This window comes from Zonotrichia albicollis, chromosome 2 (assembly GCF_047830755.1).
Source record: "Zonotrichia albicollis isolate bZonAlb1 chromosome 2, bZonAlb1.hap1, whole genome shotgun sequence".
In the NCBI taxonomy this organism is placed as follows: Eukaryota; Metazoa; Chordata; class Aves; order Passeriformes; family Passerellidae; genus Zonotrichia; species Zonotrichia albicollis.
Genome location: NC_133820.1, coordinates 62,222,330 through 62,249,826, shown reverse-complemented (window position 1 = coordinate 62,249,826; position 27,497 = coordinate 62,222,330). Strand labels below are relative to the sequence as shown.

Below are 27,497 nucleotides of genomic sequence, written 5' to 3'. Positions count from 1 at the left end.
AGTACAAATATGACTCAGGTGAAGGAGGGCAAGTAAATGCAGGTCTGCTGCAGGGATGTACACGTAAGAAAAATGCATGTACACAGGTTTTTAGTCCTATGAAGATAGAAGAGTTTGGAACTAAAAATACACATCTAGTTATTGTTGTCTGCTTTTTTTTATATCCTCTGTTCTATCAGTAGAGGAAGAAAAAAAAATCCCAGAAAACAAACATATTAAAAAAATTGCTTACTTTTTCTAGGAAACATTTAAAAGGCCAAAGACCATCACAGATATCTTTATATGATCAGAGTAACTGGACTGTAGGAATTAGCTTAGCCAGATAAGTAGTTTTGTTGGTCTATAATAAAGTAAATCTTAAAAAAATATTTACTTTATTATTTAAAAATATCACTCATTTAAAAAAAAAAAGTGCATCTCTGAAATATTGGCTTTAAAATAGTTTGACCTTAAGAAGCCTTTAGATTATCTGGAGTCCACTGTGATTCTGTATCTGGAAAACCTAGAAAACTTTACTAGTCTCTTCTTAATTGATATGTTTCGTACCACATCAAAAACTGTAACAAGTTCCCACTAGCTAGCAGAAATAATTAAGTGTACAAATTTTTATAAATGGTGCTTTTGAAGTAAAGCATGACCTTAAAGATTTTTTTTTATTATTATTTTTACTCTCCCTGACCCTCCTTCTCAGAGCATTTGAAACCTTTGAGGTAAGCAGAAGTGACAGATGTTCAGCAGTCTTAGAAATTCTGGTAGCATCTCTGTAAATTGGAATCTGTAGCTGCTACTTCAATTTGAAGATGAGAAGATGGACACAGCAAAGCTCAGAGATTCTGATGGAGTACAGGTGGCAGCAGAGCAGTGAAACCAGAGTTTCAGATCCAGTGTCCCCAACACCGTGTTCAAGTACACTAGATCACACTGCCTTGCCAGAATAGAAAGACACACAAAAGGCATACTGGCACTAAAATACTAGAATACTAATAAATGCTAAAATTTCTTTCACGGGGCCTTTCACCTACAGCTCTTTCCAAAGGAATTGGCACAGGTACAGGCATGGCAGTAGCAAGATGACAGATGTGGCACCAGTGAGATGCATAACATCTCTGCACATCAGAGAGAAGGCATCAGTCAGGACCAGTAGCTGGCATGGAGCACCCTGGGGAAAATCCTTGACCTTATATAAAAACTACACCACCCAACATCTCTTATAACTGAACTGAAACTCTAACAATAATTATCTCCATTGAAGGAAGACCTGAATGAAATTTCTTGTACTGGCAGCAGTATGGGTTGGAGTCTCAGAGTGAGTGGGGCAAGGCCTGGGGCTTGTTTCTGCAGTGTTGCCTTTAACCTGTGTTGGTCTGGAGAAGTGAGCAGCTCACTGCTCAGCCCCAGCCCTGGGCAGTGTCAGTGGACATGTAATCCAGCTGAATGCCACATTCTTGCCAAAAGTGCTGGTTTTGGTCCTGGCCACTTCCCTCCTTTGGATCGAGGCTGGTAAAAGTGTCACTACAGGATGACTTGTGGCCCAAAGGACTGTGCTTGTATGGTTTTATTACAAGGTAGGTGGTAAGAATGTGTAGTGAGAAATGGGACAGCTCTCTTTAATGCCAATCAGCAGTGTTACTGAATTAAAAGCAAAGACTGTAGCTGCACAAGCAATGCAGAAAAAGGCAAAAAAGCAGCTGGGTGTATTGGATTTGTTTGCACATTTCTAATATGTCCTTATGTCATAACTCAGCAGAATGATATTAAATAGACATTTCAGAGTATCTTAGTTGGAAATCTAATTAAAATATGGCAAGGTTATGCACAGAACATATTTTAAACTGTTGTTCACATTTGTTTACAAGAAACCTGGATAAAACCCCTTTTTCCCTTGCCTGGATTGTACTGCCTTTATTATCTGTGGTCCACTGATGTTTGCAACTCTCTTGATTACTATTGGAAAGCAGTTAGTATACAGGGTGTTTTATTCTTAACAAAAGTTCCCTAGAAACTGGCACGGCTAAAGGATTTAAAGGTCTCATTCTGAAATGCAGATCATATCTTTTTATTAAGAATTTCTTTGTGGATATTGGAAATGTAAAGTTGACATTTCAAAAGAGATCAGCACAAGCAAAGCACACAGTGCTTAGGAAGAGAAAAGCCAGATTCTTCTGGCATTATTCATAAAGAGAAATATTGGGACCTCATGTGAATCAGCAGGTAGGAGGCTGCAATGTGCCAGTAATATCATAGTGCTCTTTGAGCATGTTTGGGAAATTCAGAGGTTCAGAACAGGTCTAAGCTCTTGATTTAATTGCTTATGTGTCTACTAGTCTGATTTTTCTCCTTTATTTGCTTTACTTTCTTGCCTTATCACTCTCTACCATAAGAAATAACAACACAGATTTTGGCCCTATGTTTTGCATCTGCCTACAGAGATAACTTTCCATAACTGCCATTTTCATTTTGGTATTTTCCCCTTCCTTATCACATTATGCACATGCTCCCTCTTCCAAATCTGCTAAGAAAGTATGCTAGCAATGTGCCTTTACATGTTTGACAGAATTCTAGCGTGCATAAGATCACTGGTCATTAAAAATGGCTGTCTAAACAAAATCTTCCTTTTTTTTTTTAACTTTATGTACATTTTTTTCAGTGTTTATACACATCTTAATTTGGCTGCACAGTCTGCTTGTGTAGTTGCCCCTTTTACCCTTTTTTCTTCTCATTTTGCCTCCCTACTCTGTAAATAAAATGGAAATGGAAATATGCCTTTAAGCACATCATTTTAAAAAAATCACAGATTTTGAATGTTTTTATTATGTATCAACTGTAGTTAAAAATACAAGTTTTATATTTAGGAGCCTTCATTGCTGCACATTTACAAATCACAGAGATGAACACTCGTCTGCAGACACACTCATGAGCAAAAATAGCACGTTCCCAAGTGGTATCATTTGGGGAGGCTGTAGTACAAATTCCCTGGCAGCTGGGAAAGCAGGATAGAGTGCAGGCAGCACTAACAGAACTTCTGTGATAGAGGGGAACTCATCATGGCCTTCTAGAAGTCCCCTTGGGGGCCATGTGCTATTCTTGACAACAGCCTGACCCTACAGGGACACTACCAGACTGGAATCAAGAAAATTCCCTAATTTTGTAGTGTTACAGTGATTTATTCATTCAAGATGTTCTCAGATCTTTTTCCTTTAGACAAATGTGGTTTCTTGTCTATAGCTTGTTCAAGAATGGACCATACCCATAGGAGTGTGGCTGCTTGGGAACCCCACACTGCCACGTCACACATTTGAGTGCATCCTCCCATAATTTTAGTTATTTAGGCACTGCAGAATTTAGGCACATGTAGAATTAAAGCTCACTGAAGGTAGACTGAATTAAGGATTCTTGTCTCCCCTGTGTATGTTCTAAGACCCTTGCAATACAGCACAATTCAGTTATAAAACACATAATATATGCTCAATATGCCCTCAATGATTCTGCCATGTGCCATGGAGAAGATGAAACTCATCTATGCAAGAAACTCTGTACTGCTGACTTTACCCATGAAAATTTTGGGAGCACTACAGCAACAATGTAGCAACATCAGTCATTCATGTGTTTCCTTCCTCTCTCCTGCAAGGTTTATTGCTAGTTCCACCTGTGAATGTCCCAGCTCAGACCCATGCAGGAGAGCTCTGCCCTGTGGGCACCTAAGGACAGCACTCCAGGCCGTGTATCACAGCAGGCTCTTAGCACCTTAGACCCTTCAGCAAATCGTGTTGAGGGGCACTGCGGCTGTCCCTGCCAAGCTTCTGGGTAACACAGTGACTGAAAGACGTTTGGCTGTGCTCACTCTCCCTTAGTTCTGTTATGGCTATGGCCAGGTGCACAGCCAGTGCACAGAGATGGATTGTTTGTTCCGCAGTGGGTTGTGCCCTCCTTGCAACATGGATCCAGTCTAGGAGGTATTTGTGGGGTATTACAAAATGGCTTGTGACCCAAGACAGGAATGGTGAGATCATGAGCACTGAGGGACTGCTGGGACAGCAGCTGTTGCCTGTTGCAATCCCTGTGGCACAGCTGCATGCAGACAGGAATGTCTGGCACGGAGGGAGTGCACCAGTGAGGGGATTACACGCTCATGGAGATTAAGACAACCATCAAGTAGTTTTGCAAAAGGCTCTTGAGGTTAGCCAGAGGCAACCATGCAGATGCAAGTTTTGAACACCATCCCAGCCCAGAAGTTAGGTGCCATCACTAAACTGTCACAGGCTCAAGGAGTGGCTGCCTTGGTGTTAGAAGTCAATAAGCAGTGATCCTGTGGGGATTTGACAGAAGACCCAGATTTGATGAACTAGTGGCAAGTATAGAACATGCTATTTGCCTCAAGAAGAGTTACTTTAGGTGAATTGGGCTGATGGTGGCAATATTTGCTTGTCTTGAGGAGTACATCAGCAGAAAGCATTGCAGATGTAAGGTGGTCCCAGGAGCAGGTAGCTGAGGTTCTGCTGACAGTGTGTATGGTGCTGATATGCCCAGGAAGTATTTACCTGCTTGAGGAGAAGGAATTTCTTTTTGCTCTGAAGAGGATAATTACTTTTCTCAGTGTCTTGTGCCTGCAATTAGCTGCTGCTTTTGTGCATGAAACTGCATCACAGGATAATAGCAACCAGAGGAAGAAAATCCTATCACCATTTTGGTTGGTGGAGAGCACATTTGTCTGACTGAAGGCTAGATGGTGTTGCCTACAAAGGTGCCAGTGTGCTCAGTGCCTTCAAATGCACCCAAAAACTGCAGTTTTCCTCACTGCAGTCACTCAGTACCACTATACCAGGGAGTGCAGTGCTGTGTGTGATGTGTGTATTGTTTATTTTGACACTGTTTTTGTGACCCTGTGAGACTGAAATTTGGTTAAAAGCTCTAGATACAGGCCTGTGCCTCTTCTTTCTTAGCTAAGCTCTCAGAAACTGGTATATTTATGGATCATAACATTTAATTAAAAACTAGGTAAGCATTAAAATACCGACATTGCAAGTGTCTTCATAAAAATTAAGTGGTATGGAATAGGCAAGAAAATTGGGAAGTGCAGTGTCCTTTGTAAGCTGAGCATCATGCAGTGAGCAATAATGGAAGAGGAGCCTCCAGCAGGGACACTGCCATCAAACACACAGTCTGTAGAGACAGTAACTCTGCATAAAAGCTTGTCCTAATTTGCCTGATCAAAGCTTCCTGTCAGATTCAAGTGCAGACCTTCTCCACCTAGGCTCTTTGTAGGACAATGTGTGCGTGGTGGGGGGAGTGTTCAAGAGCCTGTTCAACAAGTGCCAAGTGCGATTTGCTTAATGCCAAACCTGCTGTGTGAGGTTAGATGTATGTGCCAATGTCAAATATCTTAATCTGAGCCCTAAGTACTGATATAACTCTTTTCTCAGATGCACTGTCAAAGTTAGGCAGTGTGTAAGTTCAACAAGGCTTGTGGCTTATGGTATCTTCTTAATGAATATCGTTGCATTGCATATTAACTGCCTCAGCAGTGTCATTAAAAATTTAGCTTGCTATTCCTACAGTAAACAAGATGATGTTTGCTTTGCAATAGATAACACAAACTAGTACTTGAACACCACCCCCAGCAAAGGCTTGTTTGTGGTGAGTTTGCACATCAGGGTTCAGCTTTGTGCAGATTTTCTTTGGCTTAATAAGGATTGAATTTTTGCTGAAGCCTTTTCTTTAGTGAGCCACTAAGAGGCTCTCTTTCCATTACCCTGCTGCTTATATTCACAAAACTTGTAAGAGTCTAATACCTTTGAGCCATCTGTCTCTCTTTCAAGTCAGCCAATTTGTTCAAAAGTTATTGGTGAAGGCGATAAGGATCCTGACACAGAAAGGTAGACAGACCAAAAACACAAAGCCTGGCCATGTCGGTGGCATTTCCTTAGGAAATCAGTCTAAACATAGATTGCACCAAAAAAATCTTACAAAAAGTCTTTGTGGACTAGATCCCTTTCATATAAGTTTCTCCAAGTTTTGAATTAAAAATTGGCTAATAAAAATAGGTAGAAGAGAATTTCACCCTATATATGGGAGCTTTCTCCTATTTTTCAAATGCAGCATGAGAGAAAGCCCAAAACAAGGCCTGAGACCAAGAAGTGGTATTTGTTCAAAAAGCACTTGCACAGTTAGAGGAACTGTCCAGCTGTGGCAGTGGGATCTGCTCAGAAACCTGCACCTAATGGACGTGGATGTCTGACTTGCCAGTTCACAGACCTCTTCTGCAGGGGCATCATTTACATTTTTTGTTGTCATATCTGTCCAGGAGCTCTGGCATTACCTGTCGAGTTCAAATCTGCTCACACTGAGTAAGTCTCTTAAATCAGCCCATGTCAGCTCAGGGAACGGTGCTATTTGCATTGCAGCCAGAGTGCCATTGCTTCAGGCTTTCAGTATTCATTTGACAACATAACTTTAGTGCTTCAAAAAGCTTACAGTAATGGCTCTAACCCTTATCTTTGTGCAATGTGTAGAGTTCCACCCAAACAAAGGAGGTTATGTTGAGCAACTGAGTGAGTCATTGTAGGTTCCAAACTGAGCATAGGCTTAGGAACAACATTTGGTTACAACAGATGGGAGGAGCACATGCTAAGAAAGATATAACTATCAGCAATTGAAAACATAGCAAGGCCAGAGGCAAATGAAACGTACATATGGCTTCTGTATGAGTACATACACAGTATTTCTTCCACATTCAGTAATTAAAAAAAAATTAAAATATTGCCTAGTGGGAAATGCAGGTTTCTTCTGTTAAAAAAGTGGCATATAATTTCATTAGATGGTAAAATTAGACTATCATGTAACATTTGTCTCCACTTTCCCTATAATAGGGATAAAATATTCTTAGGGCATAAATAGCAATGGACTTTAGTCATAACTGAATAGTTACTTCATTATGTTACTGTACCGCAGCAGGGAAGTCTTAATGACCATATGGAAAGCCCACACCCAGGGCTGACTAGGAATGCCGGATAATCCCACAAAACAGGTCAGCAAGTGCACTGGTAGTACTCTTGCAAAAAAATCAGAATTTTCATTGTGTGTGCTTGTCATATGGGATGTGGCTACCACAGCAAATACCCCATATGTGGATCAAATATCCTGGTCAGATGTTGAAGCAAGCTGGGGCTTCTTTGCCACTGGGGCCCCAAGTCGGGACTCTAGAGGCCCATGCATTAGCTGACACCCCAATATAGTCTTTACCCTTTGGGCTGCTTACCTGTTTGTCATATCTACACTTTCTGATTTATTAAATTATGATACAAAACAGTGGAACAGATACAGTAAGACAGCCTTTCATCATTAAATCCATTTTGTAATAGTTTCATGCCTGGAAATTCATTTAAGATCTTTATCACCGCCCAGGCTGAATCAGGCCAGAGGCATTGGGTGTATTTACCCAAGCGTGGTGTCTCAGGCACAGGCAGCCCTCCACACCAGGTATTAACAACATCTCTTACCTACCCCTGCAATGAGCAGGTGCTTTCATTCAGTGGCAACAGCTTAATAGGATTGCAAAAGCTGTATGTGCCAGTCATTCCATTGCAGGGTGATTTCTAATGACCTGCCTCTCTGTTGTGTCTCATTTGTGGAAGAAGCCGTCACACAGCTCATCAAAGTGAATTTAGCCCTATTTGTACTTGCCTGTCAACTGTCTAAGCTCTTGTTTAAGCATCTCCCTTATCACAGCAAGGAGGTACTAAAGGTTATTGTTGTCCTGTCCTTTTTAATTATAGCTGGACAGTACTTTAATAAATGGCAACAGGAGTAAACAAGTTTCAGAGTAGGAAATGAAGGATTGTATTACACTGGAGCTGCTACTTAGCATCCCACAAATCAGTCAGCTGGTAGCTATAACATGTTACTGCTAAGGACCTGCATTAGTAATAGCCTTGTTTCCAAGGCTTTGATATATATATATATATATATATAGTCTTTGCTACCTTATTAATATTCACAGGATGAGAGAAATATAGCCATGAATATCTATCTAGCAATAGACCATTTCACAAGGACACAAAACTATTGATTTCTATTTTTCAGTGTTCAGTGATGATTAATTTCTCCACACCAGTTGCCATAATTAAGTTAAGGCTCTTTCTCCTGAGCGGATGATAGCACACCACACAGGCAGGAGTTTGATGTGCAATGAATAAACCCAGGTCTTACACCTCAGCTCCCACATTTTAGTGACAGTAAATAATATATATATGTATATATATAAAATCAGGATGGACATGGATGTTTGCGCTGCTGACACATCCAGGCATCCAGGAGTCTGAATTCTTGAAAACCTGGGTAATTTACATTTTCTGACAGTGTGTGGTGACTGAGAGACTTTATGGGGCTTGTTGGCCCCACGATCCAGGTGCTGCTCAGGCCATCCACGTGCTGGGGCAGATGTCACTACTTAGGGGTGCTGAGCAGAGCCAGAGGCTGTCACAGCTCCTTCAGAGAGGTTGGGGACAGAACTGAGCATCTCAGACTGTAAATTAAGTACTTGTTTTGGATATTAAGTGTCACTCTAGTTTCCCACACTAACCCAGTGAGAAAATCAGGCACCTCAATGCTGTTCTGCATTACTTTAATTTCTTATTTCATTTCTTCATGTCTATGAAACAGGATTTTCTTCTAACTTGGAATATTCCTTAGAGCTCAGTGAGAAACGGGAAATATTTTCCTAATAGTGAGCAATTACGGATTTTTTTGTATAGAGGTCCTGCAGAAAATCATGTCATATGTGTGTCTGGTGTGAGAAGTATTAAAGTGTTTGGATTTACATACATTTACATGCATGAAAATCACCTTTGGACTGAGATTAAGCCCAGAAAGCATCAGCCCCAAAGGCACTACCTTGACAGAACTTCTAGGAAATGTAAATAAGGGTTAAGAACTGAATTTGTTGTTGAGCAATTATCTTCAAAGCAACTAACACTAAACTAATCTGCAGAAAGTGACGAAGCTCTCTTGCATGGGAGAGGCAGGCTGCAAAATCCTCTGTTAACTGCAGTTGTGTGATATGCTCAGCCTTCATGGGAAAAATGGGCTGAGAATAGGCAGGACAAGAGTCAGAGGCAATGGCTGGAGACTCGGGTTTGTAGAAGTTTGGCAGCCAACACTCCTGAGTGGAGCAAGGCCTGGTAGGAAGGACTGCACGGGCAGGCTGGGGGTGGTTCTTTGCCTTCGGAGTGTGAGGATCTTCTCTGACGCCTTTTCCCCTCCCAGGATGATTTAATTCAGGTTTGAGCAAGTAATCTCAGTGCCCAAACTCATGTTCAGACCAATGTCCAAATCGCTCTCAAGCACTCTGACGAGCCATTTCTGTGAAAAATGACAGGCTGGGAGTTCTGCCTTGTAGTACGTTATTAGAGAGGAAGGAAGGGAGTGTCCCCTGCTTTCAAGAAGAGTGAGACTTCCTTCATGTTGTGCTCATCACTGAAGATTTATTACATCCAAAGAAATGCTTTTTCTTCTTAGGCTTCAGCTTTGGAAAACTACAATGCTACATTTTCAAAGCCAATTTAGTTCTTGTGGTGTACAGCTTAACAGAACAACTCTTTTAGGGACATCTCTCTGCAAGAAGTAGTATTAATTGGAAATCTTTCTTAAGTTTTATTTCATTTTTATAATAAGAAAGTGCTAAATGTATATAAAAAGGCATAAATCCGAAATGTAATGGTTATATATCATTTGAATGACAATAGCATGTGTTATAAATATATGCTTGCTTTTTAAAGATAATAGAATTGTGCTTCTTGCAAATTAGGTAATTGAAATGTGATTAAGGAGATATTGCAGTTTTAAAAAGTCTTCTTGTTACAATAAGAAAGAGAAAGCAAAACGTTGTGCTTGGTTTCATTTTAATGAGTTGATCAGCAATTAGAAAGTTGAAAACAAGTTGGTACCCAGCTCTGTACCTATTCTGGGAGTACACTTGAGCACTCAGAGCATGACAGACTCATTTTTATCACCAGAGGAAGAAAATTATAGCCATAAACTGTTCTTTACTGGAGGCAAAATCTCAATTTGTTGCTGGATCTCAGTGTCTCCGGTCCTGGTCTCAGTGCTGCCCCCTTTCCCAGGCATCTGGCAGTCAGCGATTTGTAAGTTTCAATTAAGTCACTATAAAAAATGAGTAGCTTGAGGGCACTGGTTTATTACTGGTATCCAACTCTGTTTTCATTTACTAAATGACATTCTGAAAGCTTCTATTCTGAACATAATCACCTTAGGGTATGCACTGAGCACAGCCCTGGATGATTCAATTATTTCTGAATGCTCTTCTCTCCCCAGAACATAGGGCTTCGCACATTAGCAGCATGTTTAGTGCTTCACAGTTGTTCTCTTTGCACTCATCAGGCTTTTCCCAGGAACAGGCTGGAAGTATACAACTTGCTGCTGCTTCTTGAAAACATGTAACCATTATGTCTCTCCTCAAAGTAGCTGGCTTCTCCAGATGGGTGTGTTAAAGCTGACAGATTTTTTTGGTTCGTTTGTTTCTTTACAACTGTGCTTTCCCTTACTGCTTATGAAACCTTTGCATACTTCTCATAAAGTTCAATTATGGAAATTTATAGGACATGCTTTGTCCACGTGACTTGTGAGGTAAAATACAGTTTCCACAAAGTTTTCTGAGAAGCTGCTGTGGAGAATCATAATCACTGTCAGCATGTGCTGTTTCCAAAGCTGTTCCATATTCTGCAGGACAAAAACAGTCCAGACCAAGAGGTGAACCATGAACCTTAGAAATACAGCAAGTCTGCAATTCACAGATCAGAGCTGTCAATAAAATTGCAGAGCTGTGACAATAAGTTGCATAGATGAGGGGAAAGTGCTGGAAAGAAAGAACATGTCAAAGCCCACACACCTTTTCTGAAGGGACATCAGGAGTGAATGTGTTAACAAGTGCTGAACTTCAATATTTTTGGTTTTATACAATTTTTCAAAATTCAGCTCATTTCATAGGCAATTTCTGAGTAATGCGACAACAGCCACTGGCTGAACTGTCATGTATTTGAGGGTTTCCTCAGTCATTAGTGAAAATCAGAAATGTGCATATTAGCTAAGTCCCTTATCAGCAGTTATCCAGTGTAATTCTGTGCTCTCCTCTCTCCTGACCCTCCAGCTGCTGTGGTTCCATTGCAGTACTATGCTGGCATATCCCATATTTCCGCCTCCTGTCTAATCTAGGTACACATGCTCAAAGCAAGTTTGAAGTCTTTTTGCCCTCTGCTCTGCTACTCAACACTTCAGCCACCTCAGCTGCTCCAGCTCACACCAGAGTATTGCAGGGCACACTGGTATTTCAGTCTCTCACTTGAACTCTCTCAGGCCTTTTGTGGCTGGGACATGTGATGGACATGAAACTTTTGGTGAAATCTTGCCATATTTGACAGTATTCTGGTGAACCAACATGTCTTTCAATATCTCAGCTGGTGAATTGCTGAGGAAGCCAGAGCTGCCAAAGTCCCTTGAGCTGCACAGGGCCAAGTTTCTAGATTCCCTGTGCCCTATTCATGATCTTGGAAATCATGGCAAAAGCTTTCCTACATGCAGCTCAGGACACTTCTGTTCATATGAGGGTCTTCTGAGTTCATGGACTCAAGATAAGTGACCTCAAAACACCTCAGAACTGCCAAGCTTGGAGCTCATGACAGGTGCTGGCTGCTCCTGGTGTAGCTGTTGTCAATGACCTGCATCTTGATTTCATATCAAAGATTGTGTTGTTGCATGCCCTTCCTTCCACTGGAAAATCCAGAGGCATTAGCAAAGGCCAGAGCCAAGCACTCTTTTTCCAGTGTTTCTGAGAGGTAAATATGCTAGAATTTCATTTTGGAAGAAAATTTAGAAAAATCACCTTTGATGCTACAGAAAGTGCAACTGATTTTCTGCAGCTCCTGCATGTCTCAAGTAGTGCAGACACACAATTTCCCCACCTGGTCAACAATGCCAGAGATAATAGAAGAACAGGATAAATCAGTATCTGAGAGCCTCAGGACCAACAAAAGCTTAGAGAAGGTAGAAGCAAAGATGGCCTTATTGAAGACCAGAAAATCCATCTCTTTTTTTCCTATTTTCTAACTTAAAAATAGATTTTTGTTTATAAAAGAACATGAATGGCACACTAATTCCAAAAGGACAGATGTTTACATCCACTCAAGCTTGGCAAATAAAACAGTACTATAGTTTAACTTGCATTGCCTCTGTAGTGCATGTGCTGTTGCAAAAAAAAACTGGAATACAAGAGGAAGTTAAGGCATAAAATATCAGTTGAGGCCTTGTGAAAGCATTGCTAAAATCCTGCCATCTGTGAAAGGGGTGAGGTTTAATATTTCTTCCATCTGCAATTCGATGAACTTGTACCAATGCAAATCTGCTTAAATCAAAGGGGTAGTCACTTCCAATTATTTTTATTAATGACCATGGATATAAACACTGTAAACATAGAGTTTCTGACACTTAATAGAAGGGTTTGACCTTGTAAAGCTTAAACCCATTAGTTCATTTAGCCTGGCCTCCTGTCTGTCTAATGTGTTGAAAACTGAGTTTGGTTGTTTGGCTTCCATATCCTTCCCAGAAACTCACCCTGTACTGACTAGGAGACAAAAATTTTAAAAAATATAATGTATGAAAATCATATGCTTAACTTCTAATTTGAATTTGTCTGTCCTCACATTTCAGACATTTTTCTTGTGCTTTCTTTCTGTAATGAAGAGATTTTCACTGTCAGATATCACTACATTCTCATAGAACTATTTGCCAAGTTTGAGTTTTTTAGATAGGCAAAATTACTGCTCCTCACTGTGCTATTACTTATTCCAGTATGCAAACAATTCCTACAGCTGTTTTTTGAAACCTCTCAATTTTTTAAAAAAGGATGTCAAATCTGTCCCAAACATCCTTGCTTGTTTATTATTTCCCTGCCATATCCTTCAGGATCAAATTACACAGCATTTCTTTCCACAGCATTACATAGCTATTGCTTCACCCAGACCGTTTTGGAATCAATGACTTCATGATCCCATCATCTTTTCAAAGGATGCAGTCACTCACCTGAAGAAGAATGAGTTTTACATCCTAAGGGCAGAGGCTCTTCAGCTAGATGGAGGGCAGGCAAATGCAGGAAAGTTGCTGATTATGGGGAAGAAAATTGATTCTAAGAAAAGCTTTAAAATGCCTTTGTAGCTGTCCTGGAGCACTATTTTGGATTTTGAACCTGGCAATTTAGCAGTATTGAAAAGGAGCAGCAGGAAGCACAAGGATTTTTGGGTGGGAAGTGAGCAGCATGTGCCTCCTTTTTGTTGGGATGGTATCCTGTAGGGTTTGTTGCTCACAGTATGGACACACAGTGACACTGCCCTGGTAGTGCTTCTATCATATTTTTAGTTTATTTCTAGTAATTTCAGTGGAAAAAAAAAGGTGCATTTTAGGTGGAAAATCTCTTTCACATACATTTCAGTTCAGAGTCAGCCTCTTGAAAATCCATTTAAAGAGAAAATCATGGGCCTCTGAAAAGAGAGGCAGGAAAATCTTAAAAGCACGAAATTCAGTGATTTGGAATAAAGGAAGCTTAAAACAGACAACATCTGTTGTTTTCAACCCCATGGGATTTTCTGGTTTTTTTTTTTTTTTTCCAAATCCCAGTCCTTAATGAAGAGCAATGCCAGATTTAGAAAGGAAAAAAAATGATTTATACAAAATTAGAAATGTGTCTGGAAATCTGAAATCCTTGAGTACGTAAGCCAGTGTCTGCTCCAGATCTGTCTTTGCTAATGGAGAGAGGTCCAAGTATTGTGTCATCACAACACTTTACAAGTGCTACCATATATTTGATCAGACTACAATGGGATAAATATTTGTTGGAGAAAAAGAATTTCAATTTAATTTTTAATGGCCAAAGACAGATGCAGGAATTGGACCCAGAGGCTAACTGGAATTGCTATGGCATATACAATGGCACAGGCTGCTTAAAATAGTTCTGGGATCACACAATTTCAGGGAAATGCAAAATGTTTCAAAGAATAACCAGAGTAATTAATATATTGCTAGGAATAGCTTTTTATAGTCAATAGGTTTTTTAAGCTATATTCAGCATACTAAATAGATGCATATGTAAACCACCTTCTGTCAAAATAACTTCTGATATAAACTTTGTTTTCCTAAAGTTTTGGAAAACTTTAAAGCAGTTCTGAGATATTGAATCAACATATCAATGTCTTTACAATGTAATAGTTGGCACTGCAGAACTCTTCAAGTATCCTGTGCTTTTTACTTTTTGTTGAAAAGGAAGTGTAAAGGGAAGGAATCTGAAAGTAGCTACAACACTTCACACTTTCTGTTACTGTAGGTATGGGATTAGCCTGTTGATAGTATATGCTCATCACATGCATTGACATATTTTTGTACATTGTGCCATGAAGCCAGACAAAGAAATTGCTGAATTATATCACAAACGATCTGATCTGCAAACAAACTGACATGCTATGCAGATTTCTGGCTTAAGAGAAGAATTAAGTTGATTGTGTGAAATAAACCTAAGCTTTTTGCCACAAGTACATCCCTGAAAACTTAAATTCTATCCTGTGTATGAGTAGAAATTCATACACCCTTAAGTCTGTGAGAGTAACTAAGGAAAAATCTTTGGATGCCTTGTTAGCAATTATCTTGATTGGAGGGATTTGCCTCTAAGTTTTCACTATTCCTTGCTCAGCAAGTTGCACTGATCACAAGTGCCAGCCAGCCAACATCCCTTCCTTGTCTGAAAATCCAACTACCATTCCTTTTTAAGTCACATACCTTGCCTATGTCCTTTGTTGCTGTTGCAGCTTTTAGGCTGGCCTTCAGAGTGCAGTCCAATTGCAGTTACCTTCTCGCACAAGGCAAATCTGAGGTGTCGACTCTCCCTGCCGGCTGCCTTGACATGCACACAGCACTGGAGCCCTCGTGCACCCATTTGCAAAGACCTGTAAGCTGCAGGTCATCTTAACCTTAGGGAGCCTTCACTGTTTGCTGTCCAGAGGTACACAGCTGAAACTCCATGTCATAGGGAAAAAGATTTTGAAGGATGACTGCATGGCATTGTCAGAGCTCGTGGAGCCACTGCATTTCCACTGGACACGTGCAGGAAGGATCATGAAAGAGAGCTCTTTGCTTACAGCCTCCCTCTTACCCCCAGTGATTATAGTCTTGTTTGCCAAGACAAATGAAGACCTGGCAGGGGGAAGTGCATGTGGTGCTAAGTCCTTCCCTTTGCACATATGTACTGTTACATGCCTACAGCAATAATAATTCTAATTTGTCCGTGAGCTGCGCTGAGGAGTGCTTTCAAGATACACATCTCTCTTAAGCTCCTTCACAGAGCCTTTAAAAGCAGCATGTGTAAGGAAAGAATTCAACAGCTCTGGAGTGCATCACAGATACATTTGTTAAAGCAGTGTGTGTATGGTGGTTTTTGTTAGTGGACTATTAAGTAATGAAAAACTTAGTCATGTAACTTCAGCTTTGATTTCCATTCTTATTAATGCTGCTAACACATCTCTGATACAGCTGAGTTGCAGTTGTACAAGGGAGGATTAGCTTGATTCCTAGCTTTATTAATGATGCTGATACTGTTATTTTATTAAGGTCCTTGTTATTTTTGCTTATCTTGGATGGTTCTGAGAGGTTTTTTATGCAAGTAAAAAGAAGGGGCATGAACTCTGTGGTAAATCCACTGACTCAGTTTAATATTGACAGCTTTATCTGGACTTAAGCCACTGTACATAGGATTCAAATCTGAGCTGACTTCTGACTGTGAGCACGTAGGAATTTTCCTTTTTTTTCTTTTTTTTTTTTTTTTGGTGAATTTGGTAGTGTTTCAATGTTTGCTGTAGTCTTGTAAGTCTAGATGGTTTAAGGTTCATTCACTGTGTGAGCTGGCCATCTGCTCTCAGTAATTGCAAATTCACTTCCAGTATTAATGAACTGTTCCTGTGTTCTTGCATTTCTCTGAAATGCCTCCGGCAACTGTTCCTTCCTCACATGGAAAAGTCACAGCAGCTGTGGGATTCACAAGAACCTCAGTGCTTGTCTCTTGCTACACTTCTGGCAGCAAACCTCAAAGTGCAAATAACTTTTCTAACTACCTAATAACTGCAAACCCATTAAGTGTAAATTCTGTGACACCAGAAAGAAAACCCAACCAAACCACTTGCTTTAAAAGAGCCTTAATGGGATTAGAGACTGTATGAACACCTGGGGTTGCTCTCAGGGCCGCCTAACTGGAACACATTAGAGATAAGGACCCAGCTTTTCCTTCAGTGTTGGTCAGAGGGACTGCAAGCTGCCCAGTGGAGCTGGGCCTGGAAGTGGGAGGTGGGGATGTGCTTCCACATCTGCAGGCAGCCCCCGCCACCCTAGGTGCCATAAAAAGGCATAAAGTGGAAGAATACTCACGCCACTTCTCACATTTTTCTTTTGCCAACAAACCACCAGACTTCTGTTTTCTTAACAACAACAAAAAGTTGTCTTCATGAATACAGACAGATCTGTCTTAAATTTATTTACCCTCCTTTGATAAAGGACCATTCCCAGCAAGAGCCCCAGACAGTGCTTTGCACACTGCTCCCAGCACACTGGTTTGCTGTGTAGGGTGTGCTGCACCCTTCACAAAGTGTGTGTTGGTCTCCTCCTGCTCTGGAGCAGCTGTCACAACATGAGCTCTACTGTGGCATCCCTGCATGCTGCATCAGGACAAGCCAAGTGCCACAGCCCAAGGATCCCCATCACGCTGTGCTGGGAGGGCTGTGAGCCCCCACCAGGGCAAGGGGCATCAACCCTCAGTCTGCTGCACTGAGGTACTTACCAACAGCTACCACTAAATATCCATATGAAAAGCAAAAGCCAAAATCCTCTTCCACCCTGAACTGCCCGAGTTGTATATTTGAACACAAACTACCTGATCACTAGTTTCTTGTAAAACAGCCATCCAAGGACGCAGTGGTACTCACATTTTGCATCATACCTTAATGCTTTTGAGATGTCTGACCACCAACCAGAAGGTACTTAAACCCACAATACCCAGTCTTAATAGAATGTTTCACCACAAGGTTGCCAAGGACTTGAAAGCAATACAAGACAAATAAATATACGTTTTTACTGAGGTCATTGGTTTTTATTGGGCTGCCCTGAAATGTCATTTTAGGAATTGTGTGATATTTATGCTGTTTAATGATCTGTGGCACAAGTGAGGAACATGTGGAACATGACAGAGATTGCAGAGACACAAAAGCATTTAACCAATTCAGATAGCAAAACATAAAGGAACTTAAAATGGGGCATAATTAACCTAGGTGAATGCACAGCTCAGATGAAATTCAACATTGCAAAAAGCAGGGCAGTCAATAGCTCTGAAGAATAATCTGATCTACATTGACCCTTTGTAGTTTTCTGGATAGCCTGTCACAAGCTTACAGGAAGACATTTAGATGTGATTTCCAGCCTTAGGCTCTGAAAGGGCAATGTTCCTGTGCCTCCCGTGGAAGTCCAGGTTTGATGTACTCCCTTAGAGCCCAGCTCTGGGCAGGTCTCCTCTCCTAATTTTCATCTGTTTCCCTGTGTCCCTCACAGAGGGGTAGGATATAATCTCTGAATAACCAGCAAAGCCCTGCTTGGAGTTAAATTGGAGAAATTGAGTATTTTGTTATACTACCCCTATGTATTTCTCAGTACTGAGAAATACTGTCAGATTTCTTCCCTACAAACCAGCTTCCACGGTGTTTTTCTGTGCACATGTGTTTGTTGCTGCAGTTCTCCAGCAAATGCTGCTCATTAAGTCCCCCTCATGCTTGGCATCCTTTCTGTTGACTGCTGCATCTTGCCTGGCTCCAATGAGTGATGTTCAAAAAGCACAATTAATTTTAAAAGTGACCCATTAAATTTGGCTGCTCATTGTTTACTTTGGGCTTGTCACAGAGGAGAGTAGCTTCCCTCCAGCCAGCTGTAGCTTCTTATTTTTCTGATCACCCTCCTCATCCATCTCCTCCTCGGGTTTCCAGTTGTTGGTGGGCAGAGCTGGCCACCCACAGCAGGCCCTGCTGCTCCCGCTGGCCTGCCAGGGTTGAGGTGCCTCGCTGCTCTCAGGAAGTGTTAAGATTTTAATGTCAGAAGAAAATATATCTTATTTTTGATGTTTCCCATTCCTCATCTCGTCTTGGCTGGATTGTGCGGGCGGGCCAGGGCAGGCGTAAGGGCTTCACGGCCTCTAGCGGGCAGCGGCCGGAGCTGCAGGCCTCGCCCACCGCCGCCATGGAAAGCTGCATTTCTGTAAATGTGTGTTTGCCCTGGTTTCCTACGGAAACACGGCTTGTGCAAACACCCCCTCTGTGTGCGCTGCCTCCACGCCCTCGGCGGCTCCGGAGCTGATTTCAGGCTGATTTGACAGAGGTGCGGGCATTTCACAAGCAGGGCCTCCAGCGTTTGTGTCAATAGGTGTGCCTGTGTCACGGGGGAGCCTTAACGTGTTTTCTAACTGCAGGATTATTATTGTGCAACTTCACACGGTACAAGACACCAAAAATAATGGCATCAGAGAGGGTTTGCATGTATGGGAAAAGCTGCTTTGAAATCCCTTGTGAGTCACATTGTACATGTGCCCATAGAAATCTTGACCTTTAGTTTTGTTTGATAATTTGATTATTGGAGACTTGAAAAATATGTATTTTTCATTATACTGTCAGGTAGTCCTGCTAGGAAGGGAGAGGGGAGACTCCGTGTTGCTGGGACTACCCAGACCATCACAGCACACTGCCTGCTTTATTGCTTATAAACCTAAACTGGTGTTTGACAGACCCAAATATTGTATTTGCTTTCTGGTTTTAGCTTCTCCACGTTTGGACTGGTTTATAAGAGCAGTCATTAAATATAGCAAATAAAATATGAATATATCAAATAAAAATGAAGCTCAGAGATGGATTGTTCATCAGAGTTCAGAGAAGCAGTTTCCATATATCAGTAGGAGCAAAGGAATTAATTTAGACCACTTAAAACTTTCGTGTAAAGTGGCTGCACATGTGATACCTTTTCTTTTCTTTTCTTTTCTTTTCTTTTCTTTTCTTTTCTTTTCTTTTCTTTTCTTTTCTTTTCTTTTCTTTTCTTTTCTTTTCTTTTCTTTTCTTTTCTTTTCTTTGTTTTTGCTTGGCTGTTAAAGATGGGAGAAAAGATATGGCTGGATTGCAGGCTCACTTTGGGTTAGTCCAACAAGCAGTGCTTCAAGTGAACAAATGGAAATGTGTCTCCTTAATCATTGCTTGCTTCTTGCAACATTTTTGTTTGAAAATCTCTTTCTCAAGTCACAGGTTGAATGCCTTGATTTACCTAGAGCATCCAAAAATATTTTTTAAATATAGTGAGATGGATTTAGATTGAAGTTGTAGGAAGTTGATCTGTAAGTGTTTCTGAAGTGGTTAGGATGGGATTTTCATTTTAGAAGCACTTTTTCTCATGTGTTTCAAACACTTGAAATGACAGAATTACTGGTAATGACTTTTCTGAGTTCATACCACAAATGCCAAGCCTGAAAAGACTGAAAATGACTCACATGGAACCATTCTGCTTTGTCCTTGGATACAGAGTATTTCACAGAGGTTATTTTTTACTCTCTCTTTTTTCCTAGAAGTGATGTTTGAAAACAAAACCGCAGTGTGGCCTTTTAGTGCTAGGAAGCCTTTGTTGCTTTTGCCAAGAGAGTTAGAGAAGGACAAGACCAAGTGTGGCATCATTTGCCAAATGTGGTATGCAGAAATAGGTCTAATTGGGACCATCTTAGGAGGTAGCAATGTATTGTAAGTTAAATCAAATATTGCTGTCTCCAACTCTTCTGAAAAATCCTTTCTTTCTGTTGTCTCCAACTCTTCTGAAAAATCCTTTCTTTCTGTTGCCTTGTGCTAATGCTCTTCATTTCTAAAACCCAGTAGTGGCCTCTGCCTTGGCTGCATTGCTTGTAAATGATAGTCTCACATGTCTGGGTACCTTCCCAGCACTGACATACATAATCAAGATCCTTATATCAAATCTCACTTTGCAGGAAATTACTTTGGGAGAATCCATCATCTTCTTTGCCCAAAGCTGCATAATGTACTGCCAGTTTTTGTTTTTCTTTCATTTTTCCCCCTCTGTGGATCATGCTAAAAGATCTGAAGGATGATGGCAATAGAAATATGATGAGTGAAGTTTTTTGTGCGTTTGTGTGTTGAAAGAAAATAAATTTGTCAATAGCATAACTGACCAAAGAACCAAATGTCAGATTTTTTTGAATTCTGAAAGGTCAGGAAGACAATGTTTCATACCTCAATCATGCTGAGTTTTGCTCAAAAAGAATTTTTGCATGTTTCAAAAACAAATTTTATATCGTGAAATAGTCACCAACCAGACTCATTTGCTTTCTCTTCAGTCAGTGTGAGGATGAGAGAATCACACACTGAGGGGCATTGTTGACATGGAGGATTCATGCCCATTCCCCTAAGTGATTGTTCAAAATAAACCTCTGCTGTCTTCATTGGAGCCTGTTAAATTTCAGAGCAGTTCCTCAGATGAGTTGCAAGCATGTTTTCCTCCTGATGTTTGAGGCAGGGATATGTAGAAAAACTTTGTCTTCTTGGTTAGGGACAATTTTCTCCTGTGGTAAGTACTGTTCTTAATTTTAACAAATCCCACCTTAAAATCTCTGGGAAATGCATAATACTCTGTGAGAGGTGTGAGTGGAGCTGGTTTTGTTGCAGAAGGTCTTACATATATGGATGTGTTTTGAAAACGTCATGTTTTCAGTGGAAGAGGAGATGCTGGGACATTTGTTTCCTCCCAAGCTCCAGTTTGCAGTAGTAAAGATAGTCAAAAACTTGTACCAGAAGAGCTGCTTTGTAGAGAACTCTGCTTGCCTGATTTCATAAGTATGGCTATGGATTTTTGCATGTAAATGTAAGAGCTGAGTTGCCATAGGGTATTTAAGGCCTAACATTCTTCACTCAATAAATACCCTTTCTATGAAGGAGCTTTCAGATGCTGGGAATGTTCTGGCTATAATTTTAGGATTTCTGCATTTATATGCTGTTATTTATTTCTTATTTTCAAATGTATTTTGGTCAGGCCTTAAGAAAATTAGTGTCAGTAGCACATCAACTTTGAGATTCCATATATCCTATGGAATTACCTTGAAATATTTGGCATAGTCTCAGATCCTTCTTGCTCGTAAAGAGATGTTTGGGAAGATAGCAGTCTAATCAGATAAATTATCAGTGAAATAGTCACAGACCTGGCATCCAGATTTGATGGTGATAAGTGTATACTTAGTGCTGTGACACAGTCTTACCACAGCCTTACCTACAGCTGCTATGAGAGGCAAGGAATTTCACCCTGGGCAATGACCATACCTGTTACAGAAACTTCAGTCCCACTAGAGCAGCATTTGGAAGGAGGACCTTGAAGTCTTAGGCAGTACAGAATGTGTTCTCGGCCCTTTACTGCTCCCCAAGCCTGTGGCGCTCTAGCACTTGGCTGGGTATTTGTGGAACACTCTGTTTCCATATGTATTAGCACTCGAAACCATTAAGTGTTCCACAGCTCTTTTACAAGAGGAGTAATTACATCCTGTTGGCAGAAATTACTCCTGCTGTTTAATTTGGAAACCATATTCTTTGCTTCCAGCCTTGTGATTTAACACAGCAAAGAGTGGCTGCATTTTCTGCCCAGGGTGGTGGCACTTCTCTCTAACGTGCATCAGGATGATAGCGACAGTGGTGCTGTCCCTCAAAATGACATTTCAAGTTTGTCTGTGAACAAGTTAATTTTAAATGGTACAGGCATATCAATTCAGAAATCCAACTTTTACACACAGCAACAAAAATATCTTTTCCAGCTCTCATTTCCCTGCATAAGGGATGCTGGGCCAGCCCCTGGGTGCATTGGGTCTTGAGGCAAATGCTGATGCTGAACTTTTCTCTCTTACTCTGTCCTTTTAAAGCCTTTTATGTTCAGAAGGAAACTAGCACTGCAGATGATTATTGTCTACTAATGGTGTTTTTAATTACTGATTTTCAGGACCCAATTAACTTTCTGCTGAAAACAAGGATTTTTTTCCTCCCTTGAAGCAAGCCAGTGATTCATATTTTAATATAAGCTTCTTAAAGTTTTGACTAATGCAGCAATATCAAGAATTTTTATTTTGATTCTTTGAAGCATTTTAACAATTGAATGAAATACTGTGCCTCTGTCATCCACACAGTGTCCCTGTAGCGGGACCGTACAGCTACACTCACCGAGGCCCAGCCTGCAGGGGCACAGAGGCAAGCGTGGCACCGCTGGTCCTTGGGAAGGGAAACATATTGGGAAGCAGAGCTTGCTGAAGAGTTTTGGGAATCAGGAGGGAGTTCATCAGCAGATCAGTTCAATGAAACCAAACAGAATGGTGTTGGGCTGGGCTCTGGGAACCCCTGCTTTGCCCGTAGACAAGCAGGAGATCAGCAGTCCCTTGGTCGCGTGATGAGTAAAGCAGAGAGGCACTGCTTGGCTTTCATAAGTGAGACTCAAGCTGTAGGGTCCAGAGATGAAAAACATTTATGTTGGCTATTAAAAGGGAACACATGTGACACAGAGATATGCCATGTTAACTCCAGAGGTTTTCCAGCAGAAGAAAGACTAAATGAGGACCAAGTGTAAGTGAGAAAGGTTTTTCTGAAAAGTATGTTAGGTAATACATACTTTGATTCTTCAAAAAATGTGTTTGATTTAAAATGCAAAAATGTGTGGCTTTCTCATCAGGTGGAGATAGCACAACTGTCCTACTTTACGTAACAACCACAATACTAAATGAATGACAAATAGTTCAAGATCTCTTTGGGAAATGGCAGTCCGAGGTAAGAGCATCTGCTGCATGAAAGATGCCCAGGAGAAAATCCCCCAGTCAACAGTGTTCTGTTTTAGATAGGAAGTTTTCAATTTGCTTTTTTATTTTGATTTTGCCTCAAAATATCCATTTTGATTCAGAGTTTCAAATAGTAATAACCCACTATTATTTTTCCTTTCCCCCTTGTCTTCTTGCTGAAAGTGATACAGCACTTTATGTTACCTCATCTCTATAACTTATCAAGTTCCATCATCTTTAGGAAAAATATGAGTATGTTTCTAAATTAAACCTGAAAACAGGGTTCATCCGTTCCTGGTAGCACAAAGTAAAACCTTTGCCTCAAGTTCTTCTCCAGAATCTGCTAGAATTTGTAGAGGACATGCAATAAGAAAGTGGGATGAAAGGAAGGGGTCATACAGTGGGGCACTGGCTCCATGTGCCCTTCCTCTGCAGGCAGCTCAATTTGCAGTTGTACTGTGGTTATCAGTGGTGTGGTAGTGTGATTAGGGAACAGCAGCAGGAAATGCTGGCAAAATCTGGGAGGCTGGCAGTTGGGAGCAACAGAGATCAAAGGCTTGAGTGCCTTTGCAGACTGGAGAATAATTGCAAGTCACTCCTGAAATGGGGGCAGGCAGTGCAGCCTGGCCATTGGGTCTGTCTGGCAGTGTATTCCCATGGGAGAGGTGAGAACATGGCACAGGGGGGCACATCTGAAATGCTGGTTCCCTGTGATCCAGCCCCCATTCAGCTGGCATCAGGGGATTTGGAAATCTGTTATAGGCGAAGTGGCTTGTTTTATCAAAGGAGACTGAAACAGGGCTCTGCTGTAGCCTCCAGGACCCAAAGATCTCCTGTCTGATCTTGTTGCCTTCAACTGGATGGTGAAAACTAATGAGGAGAATTTGAGCTGGAGGACCCAAGTGTAGCTCAGCTGTGGAGAAGTTTCAGCTGAAAATGGATGTTCAGACTATCAGAGAAATAAGGCTGCAGGACAGTGGTGCAGAGGATCTGTAGGCAGATACAAATGCTGGTCTTCATAGATAAGCATCTTCATCTTGCTCACCTTTCCATCAGTGTCCTCATATCTGTTGTTTCTTCTCAAAGAACTCAAGGCTTTCCCCCATCTGTCTAGTGTCTCATGCATTCTGTCTTAGCAAAGCAAAATCTGACAGTAAGAAGAAATAATGTGTTCTTGAGTACCTTAGAGTTTTAAGATACAAAAGGCAAGGTTTTTAATAATTCTATTTACCACATTATTATAGGCAAATACACTACAGTCAGAGTGCCTTTAAACTGTTAAAAAATTACCCCAGACAAACTCAGGGTAGAAGGCTTGACATATTAAATATATACAATTCCCAAAAAGAGTTCAGGGCCAAGCCTGCACAGCTATCCTGGTTGTATGGAGAAGTCTGAGCTCTTCTAGTTACAAGCCACTGGAGGGAAATGGTAAGTTATTTATTCCTTCTCCTGCCCCTTCCCAGTGCAGTTATGGGAGCTGAAACCATTTGTGAGCTTGGTGTGCCAGCAGGGTCCCAGCAAATCTCACAACCATTTTCAAGTGAGTGGGAAGTGAGGGCTGCATAACAGTGACAGGAGGAACTATCCTGCTCTCCTTCATCCCTGGGACAACATCTATACTACCAAACCAAGGAGAGTGAGGGATCCCACAGCCAGGGAACCCAGACAGACTCATGTTCACACTGCTTAGGAAGAAGTTGGTAGAAGTGGTCCAGAACAGGGACCAACAATGCAGGGGATTGTTTCCTGGGGCCTGAGCTCGTTCTATGGTCTTGGGTTCAGCCATACTGGGCTGCTGCAGGGCTGCATTCACAATTAGCAAGGAGTGGGGCCCAATGAAAGATTTGCAGAGAGAAAAAGGTCCTGATGGTCTCTGCTACCACATTTTGCTGCCTTATTGGGGATTTACTCTAGTTTGAGCCTGTGAACTGAACACTCACTGGTGGTAGCAGCAGATCTTCCCTTTCATCCCCAAAGAACTCAGTGCGTTTTCTGGAGCTAAACCACATGGAGGAAACAATGTATAATAAATATATGTCTTTCCACCTGCAGGAAACATTTTCTTGTTATTCAGGTGATGGTCAGGAATCTCAGGGCAGAGAAAGAGCAAATCTTGCCCTCTGTACCATAAACACTACTGCAGACATTAAACAAAATGTTCTGTAAAAGTCCTTGGAAGATCTCCAGTCTATATAGTGCATGTCACACCATTGTATTGAGTATTTAGTCTCTTTGGAAACCTTTTCTGGAGATCTATTATTCAACTGGATATGTACTACTGATGGGTCTCATTTGTGGATTTTCAAGTACACTTTAAAGGTCAAACAAGTAATTTTAGTTGGTTACGTGGTGGTTTTTTGACAGCTGATAAGTACTGAATGTGCCTCAGCACCTGGAAAGCAGATTTGCTATACTTGCCATTACATATTTAGATTGGTTGCAGGGATAGTGCTCTGCCCACGCTCATTTCACTCTCCTTCATCAAATTACTGGCACTGATCAACCAGTGCATCCACAGGAGAGCACTGTCGTTGCAGCACTTCAGATCTGAGTCACAGCTTGGACAGGGGCCCAGGACCTGTGTCTTGTGGCTGCTGGTTAACAGACTAGTAGCTGCATCACAGTGGTGTTGTCCTTGGCTCACAGCATTCCTGGCGTCTTAACACATACTGCTTTCTCCTGGGCTGCCAGGCTGGTAGCTATTTGGAAATTAGTCTGGTGTGGTTGTCCTGAAATTCTTGTGCTCAGGTCACTCATGCCAGGGTGATGGGGATCACAAGGTGACAACTGACTGTCCTCATTTACTGTCTGCAGAACTAAAAGCAAAGAAAGTGAGAATATTTTCAACAATATCAGTCATGGACTGGGAGCAAGGCTTGAGCTCGGGTGCTGTGGCATCAGCTTCTATCAGGTGAACAAAAGGGCTGGCTGCAGTGCTTATGGGAGCAGCAATACCTACGGGGGTGAGCAGAAAGGCAGACCAGCCCCAGAATGAAACCAGGAGATTCTTCAGCTTAGGGAAAAAAGGCATTGGATCTCACAGAAACCCACAGATTCATCTGTCATGTGGAAAAACTGGACTTGGGAGGATTATTTGGAATGTAATGAAGTGGTTAGAGAGTCGGAATAAATAGACAAAAGTGCTTTTTTTGGTGTTTTTCCACTGCATTTTTGGAACACTGTAGGGTAGATGAGACTCAAAAAGGGATGAGATCCACTCATAGAAGGCCAGTGATGCTATAGTTCAGCTCCAGCAGCTGGCAGGAGAAGCCCACGGGTCCCAGCTTGCTGGGAGTTGAGCAGCACACTTGGGGAAGAGTTGCTGTTGGCACATGCTGCTCTTGCACACTTCCCCAGTCCGAAACCCAAGGAGTTCTTTATCAAGACTCCAGCAGCAGCTCAGCTGCTCTTCAGTGTGGGCAGCAGTCAGGGGACCTCATGGGACACCAGGACACAGGCAGCTGTTAGTAAGGAAGGAGTTGATTTTAGCCCTGGCAACAGTTTAGCTGGGATGCGGCTCTCTCCATAGAAAAATCCTAGAGAAAACACCAGGATTTTGCAGCCCATTCAGACTGTATCCAGATCTGTCGAGTCATTTTTCATTTCTACAGAACAATTTCTTAAGAAGATCTGGAAGGTGGAGAATTAGAACAATTAACAGTTTACAGAAACTCAGCTCTGTTTTGCTGTTTTCATGGGAACAAAGTTCGTAGTGCTGGTTTTATGGTACCACCTTGCTTTTGTACTCCATGCTTTGTTAAACATGGTAATGAGCTCAGCGCTGTGTAGTGCACTTACCCCTGTGCAGAAAATAAAAGTATTTCCTGCCCACAGTTCAGAAGAGCTGCTGTGATGGTAAAGTCTCTTTCAAGCTTAGGGCTGCTACTCTAAACACTATGTACGCTGGGCTGGTCTGTCAGAAAGCTCTGTATTGCAAATGTAAATTTATCTTTGTAAGCATGACAAGCTCCTGTTCAAAGCACAGCGCTATATAAAGCAGTTCACCACGGCAGCAGGTTTTACCATATTGCCCCCCCTGGAACAGAGAGGAGTTTTGTATTACATTAATCAGCATCTAAACCCTGAAGGTCACAATTATCTGGCCACTATTTTTCAGTATTAGTGATTTTAGTACATGATTAACTTTCATGTGTGCATCATTAAGATGAGGAATTGTTTTTGAAGTTTGAAATAGAGCAGCAGGTCTTAGCTGTAGTATTTGCCATACTTGCCCAGCCACTCTTAAAAGGGATGATTTATAGAAAATCCAGCTGTGAGTTTTCGTTTCTTCAAGAGCGGGAGGCGGGACTAGGAACAACCTAAAACCAAGCAGAGCATTGATCAGAGTAGAAATGATGTAGAGCACAGCTCTGCAGACAACAGCTAAGCATCGTGGAAGTATTAGCTGGCAGCGATAAGGAGGCGGAAGCAGAGCTCAGTGACAGAGGAGCCATCTGTCAGGAACTGGGAATCCGATTTCAAGAGAGCAGAAAATGAAGTAAAGAAGAAAGTGATTTTGGTTCAGAGGTGCAGTGGAGCCCAAGGATATCTGTGGACAGTAAGT

General features: G+C 41.5%; 1 protein-coding gene across 4 annotated transcripts in view; it reads left to right on the top strand.

Annotated features, from left to right (window-relative positions):
- The window catches only part of STARD13 (StAR related lipid transfer domain containing 13), a 295,636-nt gene that overhangs the window by 193,614 nt on the left and 74,525 nt on the right, over window positions 1-27,497 (top strand). Inside the window, exon 1 of one of the 4 annotated variants that reach the window (XM_014263974.3) lies at window positions 23,165-27,491. The exons of the other annotated variants lie outside the window; for them this stretch is intronic. The gene's annotated coding sequence lies outside the window, so the exon portion shown is untranslated. Of the gene's footprint in view, window positions 1-23,164; window positions 27,492-27,497 lie in introns of those variants that run through there. 4 annotated transcript variants of the gene reach the window in all.